Source organism: Melospiza melodia, chromosome W, assembly GCF_035770615.1.
Source record: "Melospiza melodia melodia isolate bMelMel2 chromosome W, bMelMel2.pri, whole genome shotgun sequence".
Classification (NCBI taxonomy): Eukaryota; Metazoa; Chordata; class Aves; order Passeriformes; family Passerellidae; genus Melospiza; species Melospiza melodia.
The window spans coordinates 36,039,455-36,053,888 of NC_086225.1; positions in this window are offsets into that span (position 1 = coordinate 36,039,455).

Consider the following 14,434-nt stretch of genomic DNA (forward strand, 5'->3'; position numbering starts at 1 on the left):
TAAAGCCAATTCTACAGAAGCCTATTGTTATTTGTCACGTCTACTGCTTGGGAAACTTTTCTGCTTGCATGGAAAACTTTTTCTGCTTGCATGGGAAACTTTTCTGCAATGCTAACAAAACTCCAGTCTAAGGCCTACATACTTCTTTGTAACCATTTCTTAAAAATCCTCTAACCTTATGGATTCCAACATTTCCCCCTCTCTGTTTGACCCAGAAGCTTTCATTTTCTTGTCGCTTGCTATTTGCGTTTCATAGCTCTATTGCAAAATTTCTGCTTATTATCTGCTGAAGACCTATTTTCACTAAACTGAAGCATTGCTATATTACGGCACAGCAACTTAATGCTGTGAAGACCCAATCCCTGAAAGAGAGATATGAATCACGTTTGGCAACAGTCACAAGGCATCGTTCAAAAAACTCTGGTCGATTCCAAGGCCTTAATTCAAAATCTTCGTTCATGTCAATACCCTCATCTACTGCTTTCGTGAGATTTCGTACACTCTCTGTGCTTCTACTTCCTAATTCTCCTGCTTGAATGACAAAAACTTCTCGGACTGTTTTGTTCATCATTCGCCGAACACAACAGAGTATACAAGGTGCCACTATCAATATCAGTATTAGAACACCTAATATGTAAAGACCTATCTTGCAAAGTTGCCTTAGCCAAGGTGCAAAACTCCAATTTTGAAACAAATCATCCAACCAGGAACCTCCATCTTCTTTAATTTGGGCTGTCAGATCCTTTAATTTTTGAATGCTTTTGTGAATGGATTCGGAATGATCAGACAAATTCATACAACACAATCCTTCAAATTCCTCACAACCATGTCCTTGTGCCAGTAAGAGAAAATCAATGGCTGCTCTGTTTTGAAGAGTAGCATGTCTAATACTATCAACATCGGTCAACATATCACTGATTGCGGAGGATGTGGCATTAGCTTGTTTGCTCAGCCAACATCCAACTCGATCTAATTGTCTCAATGCCACAGCTGAAGCCAATTGGGGTAGAAATATACCTGCTGAAAGCCTTCTGGCGGCATTCCAAGGCATAAAATCACTCTGACAGTTCTCATCATAATGAGGAACAGCTCTTGTTTTCCTTTGTTTCTTTTTCATCACTGCTTTGGCAGTGGGGGCAATTATGGTAAGCATACCAATGCTACAAGGGCCACCTTCAAGGTGGGCTGGAATGCCTTGCCAACCTCTGTCTCCGCAAATGATCCAATACCCTTCTGGCAATTACCGTGGATATTGGTCCGTCTCCAGAAACACATCCCAACTGTTTGAAACATTTGCTGCCCTGAGAAGTTTTTTCGAACAAATGTTCCAATTGAAGGAAGGACTGTTTCCATTGTCAATTCCACCTGGTTTACCATTGGATTCTTTTCTGACCAAAGGAAACTCTTTCACTGGCACACCAACCAAACAGGTTGAGAAAGGCTTTTCTGGTTCCGAATTAGACAGGCATATAGTATCCGATCCGGCAGCCTTGGCTAAGGTCACCCAAACACTCGTTTTCGGTTGATCCACAGGCAAATCTGCACGACAAAAAACAATTAAAATCATGCAAAACAAGTATACCATTTGATTCTTCCCCATCTCTTTCAAGAACTAAGTTTTGGCAGAATTCTTTCTAAACAAAAACAATAACCTAAATTTTCAGCCAAAAATTAGCTTTGTTAAACAAACATTCAGCATTCAATTCGTATACTCATAAATAACATTGGCACAAAATCAGAGTTCATGGGTTCCACCGATGCACAAAGAACGTCAGGCACAAGAGGCGTCAGACGAGACCCGGGATCCTTCCATTCGGTCCACGTCTGCGTACTCGCTTCCTCAGTTCTAGGCTCGACAACAGGTTCTGAAGTGCGATACGGTTTGACGTTTTTGGCAGGAACCCACTTAATTCTTCCAGCACCTGTGGAAATAGAAGCATACCCTTTGCCCCACGTTATTAATTGAAACGGGCCTTCCATCTGTCCAGAGTCAGGGTTTCTAATTAGAAGAGGAGGATGTTCTTTCAGTTTTGCCTGTGTGCTATTTGAAAAGTGTCTAAAGATTGGTGGATCTGGTTCTGTACTTGAACTATTTAGAAAATTAAAACCATACAAAGCCTTACTCAGTCTCATCTGTGGGGTGATTTCCGTTCCCCCTCTCTGTTGATCTAATATGCGTTTTAAGGTTTGATGTGTTCTTTCAATGATTGCTTGGCTTGTGGGAGAGTGGGGAATACCAAAAATGTGTCGAACACCCCATTCATTTAAAAATGTGGCCAATTTTTGAGATATGTATGCGGGACCATTGTCAGTTTTTACTTCTTGGGGTATACCCAATGAAGCAAAAGCTTGCAGGAAATGATGACAGGCATGGCTGCCAGTTTCACCTGTGTGAAGGGAAGCAAAAACTGCACCAGAGAACGTGTCTATGGAAACATGAATATTTTTAAATTTACCAAAAGAAGGCTATTTAGTAACACCTGTTTGCCACAACTGTAGGCTTTGTAAGCCTCGGGGGTTGATTGCTCCTGTAGAAACAGGAGGTTGTACCAATTGACAGTCAGGGCAAGTATGAATGATAGCTTTAGCTTGACTTTTAGTGATTTGGAACATTCGCATGAGTGCTTGTGCATTTTGGTGGAAAAAGGCATGACTCAATTTTGCTTGTTCAAAAATATTTGGCAATGTGTTAGAAATGACCATTGTCAGCTTGTCCGCTCTTGCATTTCCTTCCACTAAAAATCCAGGAAGTGAAGAATGCGCCCTAATGTGAGAAACAAAATATGGATTAGTTCTATATTGCAAAGTTATAAAAAGACATGAAAGCCAACGATGTACAGTTTCATTACTAACATCCTTTAAAATGGAACCTTCTATTCTCCTGACTACATTAGCAACATAAGCAGAATCTGTGACCAAATTAAAAGGCTGAGGAAACAGCTGAAAAGCTCAAACTACTGCAGCAAGCTCAACAATTTGAAGGGATCCCTCTACTGTTTGAATATCAGATTCCCAAACATCAGTCTTTTGATTAAACCAAGTCACAACGGACTTGTGGCTTTTACCAGAGCCATCAGTGAAGAGAGTCACAGCATGTAAAGGTTCTTCACTTAATTTAGGTTTTCCTCTGAAACTCAATTTTGCTTGCAGTAGTTTGTGAGCTGGATAGTGTATGGAACAAACACCTGGAAAACCTAAGAATGCATATTGTAAATCATCAGAATTTTGCATTGCCCAATTGAAATAATCATTTTTCAATGGCAAATAGATAACTGAACATTCTTGACCTGCCAAAGTTAACAATCTGGTTCTAGCCTTAATTATAATGTATGCAATCATTTCTAAAACTGAGCAAATGGTCTTTGAAAACCTGTAGGGAGGAAAAACCCATTCCATTATTAACAAAGGATCTTGTTCTGTGGCATCCCACTGGAAAATGAGACCACAAAGCTGCATCTTCTCTCCTAAGATTGCAAGAAAGAAAGGATTTTCAGGAACGCAGCGATGAGCTTGTCTTTTTTGAAGAGCTTCTGTGACTTTGTCGAGAGCAGCACGAGCTTCAGGGGTTAAAGTTCTTGGCGAAGTGATGTCGCAACTTCCTCTCAGCAAATGGAAGAGCGGACTCAGTTCATCATTGGTGATTCCCAGCATCGGTCTGACCCAGTTGATTTCTCCTAGAAGTTGTTGTAACTCTTGTAGGTTGTTGACTCTGGTTCGGATCTGAATTTTCTGTGGTCTTCTTGTCGTCTTCCATCGTCTTCCATCATCTTCCATCCCAGGTACTTCTAAGGTGAAACTTGTTGAATTTTCGTTGCAGAGATTTCAAGTCCAGCTTTTTGAATTTCAGCAACAACACAGTCGCGAGTTTCTTCCATCTCTTCCTTTCAAAGGACTCCACCCTTAAAGCCAATTTTTCTTTCTCTGTATCTATAGATTGACAAACACCAGAACAACCATGTTTTTGCTTAACTGAAAAAGAGTTCCCCGGAACCACAATTTCCCGAGTGGAAGCAGCCACCTCAGCCTCCACCCCAGGCCCAACAGAATCCAATTCAGGTTTCAGTGTCCCTGCACAAACAATTTTAGGAAGTACAGTCACTTTTTCATTTCCATCTTTTACACACTTTGTTCCATCCCCCTTACAAGAGTCACATATTTTTACATTAACAGAACAACGCAAAGAAAAGTCCAAAAGAGTCTCATTTTTTCCCAGAGAGAGAGAAGAAAGATTTTGTTCAACAGAGTTCAAAGCAATACTTTCAGCATTTGCAACAACACTTGTAACATTCTCCGATACTCACACAGTCTCCGGTTTACTGGAATTTAATGAGACAGAACCAGAAGCTTTGTTTTCTGAGTCCAAGTTGATCTTATTATTATCAGTTTGTTTAAAACAGCGCTCCAACAGCGCTCTACAAACCGGCATAAGTTCTCTTAAGCTTTCATCTTTTTTGAGAGAGACTAGTTTATAGATTCTCCAGTTTATCTGATCCCAAAAATGAAAAGTAAAAGCAGACTGCAGATTTAAATCTTGCGTATTCGCTTTAACCCAGATAAGTAAGTTTTTAAGCTCAGTTTTTGAAATTTCAGAGTGACCTTTTTCTTGTAACATTGTCTCTAATTGATGAAAAACATCCCATTCAACTTTTGATAAATTCGTTCCCATTTTTGTGTTCTTTTAATAATTTTCTTTTTCGCTATTTTGCCTCCCCACGTCACCCAAGCGCTCTCCCGAGATAAGTTACTTACAATTTTCTTGGCTTCGGCGGGAGAGATGATACAGTGTGCTCCTTGTTAACACTTGGGTCTCCGCAGCTGGTACTTCCACGATTTTTCTTTGTTTTTCTTCTATTCTACGTCCTCACACGAGGCACCAATATGCGGGGGACGGGACAGGTATAAGTCCAATAGTGTCAGGAACCCACGCCTTAAAAAAGGAACCCACTAGGTCGCGGCAAAATATCCAAATATGGATAACATGGTAACCAGACCAGTGAAGAGATTTTTGCTTTTATTTCCAGCACATCAGTCTCAAAATACAAAATGGAGACATGACAGCTCACTGATCCACACCAAAAAATGTCTCCTTCAACAGGGCTCATACAGCAATACATAAAATCATCTCAGACTAGAATTCAGCCAATCAGACACAGAAAACACATCTTGACAAGCATTCTATCCAATCTTATAAAACATAGGTAATCGTAGCTAAAACAAAGACTAGTTGATAAGAGACAAAGAACAGAGTTCTATTCATGCTAGCCTTCTAAAGATATACATTAAATAACCTTGTTGCCATCCTAAAGCCAATTCTACAGAAGCCTATTGTTATTTGTCACGTCTACTGCTTGGGAAACTTTTCTGCTTGCATGGAAAACTTTTTCTGCTTGCATGGGAAACTTTTCTGCAATGCTAACAAAACTCCAGTCTAAGGCCTACATACTTCTTTGTAACCATTTCTTAAAAATCCTCTAACCTTATGGATTCCAACATTTCCCCCTCTTTGTTTGACCCAGAAGCTTTCATTTTCTTGTCGCTTGCTATTTGCGTTTCATAGCTCTATTGCAAAATTTCTGCTTATTATCTGCTGAAGACCTATTTTCACTAAACTGAAGCATTGCTATATTACAGCACAGCAACTTAATGCTGTGAAGACCCAATCCCTGAAAGAGAGATATGAATCACGTTTGGCAACAGTCACAAGGCATCGTTCAAAAAACTCTGGTCGATTCCAAGGCCTTAATTCAAAACCTTCGTTCATGTCAATACCCTCATCTACTGCTTTCGTGAGATTTCGTACACTCTCTGTGCTTCTACTTCCTAATTCTCCTGCTTGAATGACAAAAACTTCTCGGGCTGTTTTGTTCATCATTTGCCGAAGACAACAGAGTATACAAGGTGCCACTATCAATATCAGTATTAGAACACCTAATATGTAAAGACCTATCTTGCAAAGTTGCCTTAGCCAAGGTGCAAAACTCCAATTTTGAAACAAATCATCCAACCAGGAACCTCCATCTTCTTTAATTTGGGCTGTCAGATCCTTTAATTTTTGAATGCTTTTGTGAATGGATTCAGGATGATCAGACAAATTCATACAACACAATCCTTCAAATTCCTCACAACCATGTCCTTCTGCCAGTAAGAGAAAATCAATGGCTGCTCTGTTTTGAAGAGTAGCATGTCTAATACTATCAACATCGGTCAACATATCACTGTTTGCGGAGGATGTGGCATTAGCTTGTTTGCTCAGCCAACATCCATTTCGATCTAATTGTCTCAATGCCACAGCTGAAGCCAATTGGGGTAGAAATATACCTGCTGAAAGCCTTCTGGCGGCATTCCAAGGCATAAAATCACTCTGACAGTTCTCATCATAATGAGGAACAGCTCTTGTTTTCCTTTGTTTCTTTTTCATCACTGCTTTGGCAGTGGGGGCAATTATGGTAAGCATACCAATGCTACAAGGGCCACCTTCAAGGTGGGCTGGAATGCCTTGCCAACCTCTGTCTCCGCAAATGATCCAATACCCTTTTGGCAATTGCCGTGGATATTGGTCCGTCTCCAGAAACACATCCCAACTGTTTGAAACATTTGCTGCCCTGAGAAGTTTGTTGGAACAAATGTTCCAATTGAAGGAAGGACTGTTTCCATTGTCAATTCCACCTGGTTTACCATTGGATTCTTTTCTGACCAAAGGAAACTCTTTCACTGGCACACCAACCAAACAGGTTGAGAAAGGCTTTTCTGGTTCCGAATTAGACAGGCATATAGTATCCGATCCGGCAGCCTTGGCTAAGGTCACCCAAACATTCGTTTTCGGTTGATCCACAGGCAAATCTGCATGACAAAAAACAATTAACATCAAGCAAAACAAGTATACCATTTGATTCTGCCCCATCTCTTTCAAGAACTAAGTTTTGGCAGAATTCTTTCTAAACAAAAACAATAACCTAAATTTTCAGCCAAAAACTAGCTTTGTAAAACAAACATTCAGCATTCAATTCGTATACTCATAAATAACATTGGCACAAAATCAGAGTTCATGGGTTCCACCGATGCACAAAGAACGTCAGGCACAAGAGGCGTCAGGCGAGACCCGGGATCCTTCCATTCGGTCCACGTCTGCGTACTCGCTTCCTCAGTTCTAGGCTCGACAACAGGTTCTGAAGTGCGATACGGTTTGACGTTTTTGGCAGGAACCCACTTAATTCTTCCAGCACCTGTGGAAATAGAAGCATACCCTTTGCCCCACGTTATTAATTGAAACGGGCCTTCCATCTGTCCAGAGTCAGGGTTTCTAATTAGAAGAGGAGGATGTTCTTTCAGTTTTGCCTGTGTGCTATTTGAAAAGTGTCTAAAGATTGGTGGATCTGGTTCTGTACTTGAACTATTTAGAAAATTAAAACCATACAAAGCCTTACTCAGTCTCATCTGTGGGGTGATTTCCGTTCCCCCTCTCTGTTGATCTAATATGCGTTTTAAGGTTTGATGTGTTCTTTCAATGATTGCTTGGCTTGTGGGAGAGTGGGGAATACCAAAAATGTGTCGAACACCCCATTCATTTAAAAATGTGGCCAATTTTTGAGATATGTATGCGGGACCATTGTCAGTTTTTACTTCTTGGGGTATACCCAATGAAGCAAAAGCTTGCAGGAAATGATGACAGGCATGGCTGCCAGTTTCACCTGTGTGAAGGGAAGCAAAAACTGCACCAGAGAACGTGTCTATGGAAACATGAATATTTTTAAATTTACCAAAAGAAGGCTATTTAGTAACACCTGTTTGCCACAACTGTAGGCTTTGTAAGCCTCGGGGGTTGATTGCTCCTGTAGAAACAGGAGGTTGTACCAATTGACAGTCAGGGCAAGTATGAATGATAGCTTTAGCTTGACTTTTAGTGATTTGGAACATTCGCATGAGTGCTTGTGCATTTTGGTGGAAAAAGGCATGACTCAATTTTGCTTGTTCAAAACTATTTGGCAATGTGTTAGAAATGACCATTGTCAGCTTGTCCGCTCTTGCATTTCCTTCCACTAAAAATCCAGGAAGTGAAGAATGCGCCCTAATGTGAGAAACAAAATATGGATTAGTTCTATATTGCAAAGTTATAAAAAGACATGAAAGCCAACGATGTACAGTTTCATTACTAACATCCTTTAATATGGAACCTTCTATTCTCCTGACTACATTAGCAACATAAGCAGAATCTGTGACCAAATTAAAAGGCTGAGGAAACAGCTGAAAAGCTCAAACTACTGCAGCAAGCTCAACAATTTGAGGGGATCCCTCTACTGTTTGAATATCAGATTCCCAAACATCAGTCTTTTGATTAAACCAAGTCACAACGGACTTGTGGCTTTTACCAGAGCCATCAGTGAAGAGAGTCACAGCATGTAAAGGTTCTTCACTTAATTTAGGTTTTTCTCTGAAACTCAATTTTGCTTGCAGTAGTTTGTGAGCTGGATAGTGTATGGAACAAACACCTGGAAAACCTAAGAATGCATATTGTAAATCATCAGAATTTTGCATTGCCCAATTGAAATAATCATTTTTCAATGGCAAATAGATAACTGAACATTCTTGACCTGCCAAAGTTAACAATCTGGTTCTAGCCTTAATTATAATGTATGCAATCATTTCTAAAACTGAGCAAATGGTCTTTGAAAACCTGTAGAGAGGAAAAACCCATTCCATTATTAACAAAGGATCTTGTTCTGTGGCATCCCACTGGAAAATGAGACCACAAAGCTGCATCTTCTCTCCTAAGATTGCAAGAAAGAAAGGATTTTCAGGAACGCAGCGATGAGCGTGTCTTTTTTGAAGAGCTTCTGTGACTTTGTCGAGAGCAGCACGAGCTTCAGGGGTTAAAGTTCTTGGCGAAGTGATGTCGCAACTTCCTCTCAGCAAATGGAAGAGCGGACTCAGTTCATCATTGGTGATTCCCAGCATCGGTCTGACCCAGTTGATTTCTCCTAGAAGTTGTTGTAACTCTTGTAGGTTGTTGACTCTGGTTCGGATCTGAATTTTCTGTGGTATTATTGTCGTCTTCCATCGTCTTCCATCATCTTCCATCCCAGGTACTTCTAAGGTGAAATTGTTGAATTTTTGTTGCAGAGATTTCAAGTCCAGCTTTTTGAATTTCAGCAACAACACAGTCGCGAGTTTCTTCCATCTCTTCCTTTCAAAGGACTCCACCCTTAAAGCCAATTTTTCTTTCTCTGTATCTATAGATTGACAAACACCAGAACAACCCTGTTTTTGCTTAACTGAAAAAGAGTTCCCCGGAACCACAATTTCCCGAGTGGAAGCAGCCACCTCAGCCTCCACCCCAGGCCCAACAGAATCCAATTCAGGTTTCAGTGTCCCTGCACAAACAATTTTAGGAAGTACAGTCACTTTTTCATTTCCATCTTTTACACACTTTGTTCCATCCCCCTTACAAGAGTCACATATTTTTACATTAACAGAACAACGCGAAGAAAAGTCCAAAAGAGTCTCATTTTTTCCCAGAGAGAGAGAAGAAAGATTTTGTTCAACAGAGTTCAAAGCAATACTTTCAGCATTTGCAACAACACTTGTAACATTCTCCGATACTCACACAGTCTCCGGTTTACTGGAATTTAATGAGACAGAACCAGAAGCTTTGTTTTCTGAGTCCAAGTTGATCTTATTATTATCAGTTTGTTTAAAACAGTGCTCCAACAGCGCTCTACAAACCGGCATAAGTTCTCTTAAGCTTGCATCTTTTTTGAGAGAGACTAGTTTATAGATTCTCCAGTTTATCTGATCCCAAAAATGAAAAGTAAAAGCAGACTGCAGATTTAAATCTTGCGTATTCGCTTTAACCCAGATAAGTAAGTTTTTAAGCTCAGTTTTTGAAATTTCAGAGTGACCTTTTTCTTGTAACATTGTCTCTAATTGATGAAAAACATCCCATTCAACTTTTGATAAATTCGTTCCCATTTTTGTGTTCTTTTAATAATTTTCTTTTTCTCTATTTTGCCTCCCAACGTCACCCAAGCGCTCTCCCGAGATAAGTTACTTACAATTTTCTTGGCTTCGGCGGGAGAGATGATACAGTGTGCTCCTTGTTAACACTTGGGTCTCCGCAGCTGGTACTTCCACGATTTTTCTTTGTTTTTCTTCTATTCTACGTCCTCACACGAGGCACCAATATGCGGGGGACGGGACAGGTATAAGTCCAATGGTGTCAGGAGCCCACGCCTTAAAAAAGGAACCCACTAGGTCACGGCAAAATATCCAAATATGGATAACATGGTAACCAGACCAGTGAAGAGATTTTTGCTTTTATTTCCAGCACATCAGTCTCAAAATACAAAATGGAGACATGACAGCTCACTGATCCACACCAAAAAATGTCTCCTTCAACAGGGCTCATACAGCAATACATAAAATCATCTCAGACTAGAATTCAGCCAATCAGACACAGAAAACACATCTTGACAAGCATTCTATCCAATCTTATAAAACATAGGTAATCATAGCAAAAACAAAGACTAGTTGATAAGAGACAAAGAACAGAGTTCTATTCATGCTAACCTTCTAAAGATATACATTAAATAACCTTGTTGCCATCCTAAAGCCAATTCTACAGAAGCCTATTGTTATTTGTCACGTCTACTGCTTGGGAAACTTTTCTGCTTGCATGGAAAACTTTTTCTGCTTGCATGGGAAACTTTTCTGCAATGCTAACAAAACTCCAGTCTAAGGCCTACATACTTCTTTGTAACCATTTCTTAAAAATCCTCTAACCTTATGGATTCCAACATTTCCCCCTCTCTGTTTGACCCAGAAGCTTTCATTTTCTTGTCGCTTGCTATTTGCGTTTCATAGCTCTATTGCAAAATTTCTGCTTATTATCTGCTGAAGACCTATTTTCACTAAACTGAAGCATTGCTATATTATGGCACAGCAACTTAATGCTGTGAAGACCCAATCCCTGAAAGAGAGATATGAATCACATTTGGCAACAGTCACAAGGCATCGTTCAAAAAACTCTGGTCGATTCCAAGGCCTTAATTCAAAACCTTCGTTCATGTCAATACCCTCATCTACTGCTTTCGTGAGATTTCGTACACTCTCTGTGCTTCTACTTCCTAATTCTCCTGCTTGAATGACAAAAACTTCTCGGACTGTTTTGTTCATCATTCGCCGAAGACAACAGAGTATACAAGGTGCCACTATCAATATCAGTATTAGAACACCTAATATGTAAAGACCTATCTTGCAAAGTTGCCTTAGCCAAGGTGCAAAACTCCAATTTTGAAACAAATCATCCAACCAGGAACCTCCATCTTCTTTAATTTGGGCTGTCAGATCCTTTAATTTTTGAATGCTTTTGTGAATGGATTCAGGATGATCAGACAAATTCATACAACACAATCCTTCAAATTCCTCACAACCATGTCCTTGTGCCAGTAAAAGAAAATCAATGGCTGCTCTGTTTTGAAGAGTAGCATGTCTAATACTATCAACATCGGTCAACATATCACTGATTGCGGAGGATGTGGCATTAGCTTGTTTGCTCAGCCAACATCCAACTCGATCTAATTGTCTCAATGCCACAGCTGAAGCCAATTGGGGTAGAAATATACCTGCTGAAAGCCTTCTGGCGGCATTCCAAGGCATAAAATCACTCTGACAGTTCTCATCATAATGCGGAACAGCTCTTGTTTTCCTTTGTTTCTTTTTCATCACTGCTTTGGCAGTGGGGGCAATTATGGTAAGCATACCAATGCTACAAGGGCCACCTTCAAGGTGGGCTGGAATGCCTTGCCAACCTCTGTCTCCGCAAATGATCCAATACCCTTTTGGCAATTGCCGTGGATATTGGTCCGTCTCCAGAAACACATCCCAACTGTTTGAAACATTTGCTGCCCTGAGAAGTTTTTTCGAACAAATGTTCCAATTGAAGGAAGGACTGTTTCCATTGTCAATTCCACCTGGTTTACCATTGGATTCTTTTCTGACCAAAGGAAACTCTTTCACTGGCACACCAACCAAACAGGTTGAGAAAGGCTTTTCTGGTTCCGAATTAGACAGGCATATAGTATCCGATCCGGCAGCCTTGGCTAAGGTCACCCAAACACTCGTTTTCGGTTGATCCACAGGCAAATCTGCACGACAAAAAACAATTAACATCAAGCAAAACAAGTATACCATTTGATTCTGCCCCATCTCTTTCAAGAACTAAGTTTTGGCAGAATTCTTTCTAAACAAAAACAATAACCTAAATTTTCAGCCAAAAACTAGCTTTGTAAAACAAACATTCAGCATTCAATTCGTATACTCATAAATAACATTGGCACAAAATCAGAGTTCATGGGTTCCACCGATGCACAAAGAACGTCAGGCACAAGAGGCGTCAGGCGAGACCCGGGATCCTTCCATTCGGTCCACGTCTGCGTACTCGCTTCCTCAGTTCTAGGCTCGACAACAGGTTCTGAAGTGCGATACGGTTTGACGTTTTTGGCAGGAACCCACTTAATTCTTCCAGCACCTGTGGAAATAGAAGCATACCCTTTGCCCCACGTTATTAATTGAAACGGGCCTTCCATCTGTCCAGAGTCAGGGTTTCTAATTAGAAGAGGAGGATGTTCTTTCAGTTTTGCCTGTGTGCTATTTGAAAAGTGTCTAAAGATTGGTGGATCTGGTTCTGTACTTGAACTATTTAGAAAATTAAAATCATACAAAGCCTTACTCAGTCTCATCTGTGGGGTGATTTCCGTTCCCCCTCTCTGTCGATCTAATATGCGTTTTAAGGTTTGATGTGTTCTTTCAATGATTGCTTGGCTTGTGGGAGAGTGGGGAATACCAAAAATGTGTCGAACACCCCATTCATTTAAAAATGTAGCCAATTTTTGAGATATGTATGCGGGACCATTGTCAGTTTTTACTTCTTGGGGTCTACCCAATGAAGCAAAAGCTTGCAGGAAATGATGACAGGCATGGCTGCCAGTTTCACCTGTGTGAAGGGAAGCAAAAACTGCATCAGAGAACGTGTCTATGGAAACATGAATATTTTTAAATTTACCAAAAGAAGGCTATTTAGTAACACCTGTTTGCCACAACTGTAGGCTTTGTAAGCCTCGGGGGTTGATTGCTCCTGTAGAAACAGGAGGTTGTACCAATTGACAGTCAGGGCAAGTATGAATGATAGCTTTAGCTTGACTTTTAGTGATTTGGAACATTCGCATGAGTGCTTGTGCATTTTGGTGGAAAAAGGCATGACTCAATTTTGCTTGTTCAAAAATATTTGACAATGTGTTAGAAATGACCATTGTCAGCTTGTCCGCTCTTGCATTTCCTTCCACTAAAAATCCAGGAAGTGAAGAATGCGCCCTAATGTGAGAAACAAAATATGGATTAGTTCTATATAGCAAAGTTATAAAAAGACATGAAAGCCAACGATGTCCAGTTTCATTACTAACATCCTTTAAAATGGAACCTTCTATTCTCCTGACTACATTAGCAACATAAGCAGAATCTGTGACCAAATTAAAAGGCTGAGGAAACAGCTGAAAAGCTCAAACTACTGCAGCAAGCTCAACAATTTGAGGGGATCCCTCTACTGTTTGAATATCAGATTCCCAAACATCAGTCTTTTGATTAAACCAAGTCACAACGGACTTGTGGCTTTTACCAGAGCCATCAGTGAAGAGAGTCACAGCATGTAAAGGTTCTTCACTTAATTTAGGTTTTTCTCTGAAACTCAATTTTGCTTGCAGTAGTTTGTGAGCTGGAGAGTGTATGGAACAAACACCTGGAAAACCTAAGAATGCATATTGTAAATCATCAGAATTTTGCATTGCCCAATTGAAATAATCATTTTTCAATGGCAAATAGATAACTGAACATTCTTGACCTGCCAAAGTTAACAATCTGGTTCTAGCCTTAATTATAATGTATGCAATCATTTCTAAAACTGAGCAAATGGTCTTTGAAAAGCTGTAGGGAGGAAAAACCCATTCCATTATTAACAAAGGATCTTGTTCTGTGGCATCCCACTGGAAAATGAGACCACAAAGCTGCATCTTCTCTCCTAAGATTGCAAGAAAGAAAGGATTTTCAGGAACGCAGCGATGAGCTTGTCTTTTTTGAAGAGCTTCTGTGACTTTGTCGAGAGCAGCACGAGCTTCAGGGGTTAAAGTTCTTGGCGAAGTGATGTCGCAACTTCCTCTCAGCAAATGGAAGAGCGGACTCAGTTCATCATTGGTGATTCCCAGCATCGGTCTGACCCAGTTGATTTCTCCTAGAAGTTGTTGTAACTCTTGTAGGTTGTTGACTCTGGTTCGGATCTGAATTTTCTGTGGTATTATTGTCGTCTTCCATCGTCTTCCATCATCTTCCATCCCAGGTACTTCTAAGGTGAAACTTGTTGAATTTTCGTTGCAGAGATTTCAAGTCCAGC